The following is a 704-nucleotide window of genomic DNA, read 5'->3' as shown; positions in this document are numbered from 1 at the left end:
TTCCTTTTTTTTTTTTTTTTTTTTTTTTTTTCATAGAATCCTGAAAATCCCTTCCCCCATTGCGCAGGAGCGTGGGGACACCGCTCTGTCCTTAATTAGTCCAAAAAGGAGTCAGGTTAATTATATTTGCATAGGCTGGAAGCCGCGTCGCTGAGCACAGGGCGTTAATGATGGCAGAGAGGCGAGGGCTTGGCACGTTCCTCTGGTTCCTCAGGCTGGGGAGAGAAGTCAAAGTTGAGGATTTGGGGTTGTTTCTCTCTCTCTCTCTTTTTTTTTTTTTTTAATATTAAAAAAAAAAACAAACAACAAGGCTGGATTAGGGGATATTTTGGTTCTCTGCCCTGGCTTGGGTGCAAGGACGAGCTCACGCACGCAGCCCTGGGAGCGAGCCCCAGCTCCCGGCCCCTCGGGGCGAGGCCAAACAGCCTCTTCCACCCCTTCTCCAACCCCTCCTGCTCTTCCTCCTCCCTGACTCCCGACCTCCAGCTGGTGTCACCCATCATTTCCCTCCGGACATGGACCCCAGGAGCTGTTTCCTTGCCAAAAGCCTGATAAATATATTTATTTTTCGGTTCCGTCGGCGCTGGCCTCCGCCAGTTCCTCTCCCCTTGCAGAGCAATCCCTGGTGGCTTAGCAATTTTGCACTCTTTCTTAATTTTTTTTTTTTTTTCCAAATCGGGTCATTATGCTCTGTTCAGCTTGAA

General features: G+C 49.0%; 1 protein-coding gene across 1 annotated transcript in view; it reads left to right on the top strand.

Moving 5' to 3' along the window:
• The window catches only part of GPAT2 (glycerol-3-phosphate acyltransferase 2, mitochondrial), an 18,537-nt gene that overhangs the window by 9,921 nt on the left and 7,912 nt on the right, over positions 1-704 (top strand). The gene's annotated exons all lie outside the window — the stretch shown is intronic.

Source organism: Charadrius vociferus, unplaced genomic scaffold (genome assembly GCF_000708025.1).
Source record: "Charadrius vociferus isolate BGI_N301 unplaced genomic scaffold, ASM70802v2 scaffold1084, whole genome shotgun sequence".
NCBI lineage: Eukaryota > Metazoa > Chordata > Aves > Charadriiformes > Charadriidae > Charadrius > Charadrius vociferus.
The sequence above is the reverse complement of the archived record's forward strand: the minus strand, read 5'-3'. Positions and strand labels throughout refer to the sequence as shown.